Source organism: Mycetomoellerius zeteki, unplaced genomic scaffold (genome assembly GCF_001594055.1).
Source record: "Mycetomoellerius zeteki isolate Tzet28-1 unplaced genomic scaffold, Tzet1.0 scaffold266, whole genome shotgun sequence".
Taxonomy (NCBI): domain Eukaryota; kingdom Metazoa; phylum Arthropoda; class Insecta; order Hymenoptera; family Formicidae; genus Mycetomoellerius; species Mycetomoellerius zeteki.
Genome location: NW_017257245.1, coordinates 49,891 through 50,240, shown reverse-complemented (window position 1 = coordinate 50,240; position 350 = coordinate 49,891).

The window sequence follows — 350 nt, the reverse complement described above, 5'->3', positions numbered from 1 at the left end:
ATCGATAAACTAAGAAAAAAATTCTGTAGAGATATGCTCGTTTTTGCTTTATTTTGGAGGAAATTGCAAAAAAGGCAAAACGTAGTTGCTCCGTTCTCGCACTGCCTCTGAAATATTATCATCGCTGAAATCGTACACGAAAACAGTAATAATAATTCCACAATATGAAATAGAAGTAATGGCCGTAACGGTCAAAGCTAGATCTTTAATGCTTAAATAATTCAATCTGAATTACTATTATATATTATATAATATACGAGGGTCGTCTGAAAAGTTTTGAGCCTAACATAGAAACAAGTAATTTTTCGGTCAAATTCAATTTTATTTTTCCACATAGTCTCCTTTTAAGT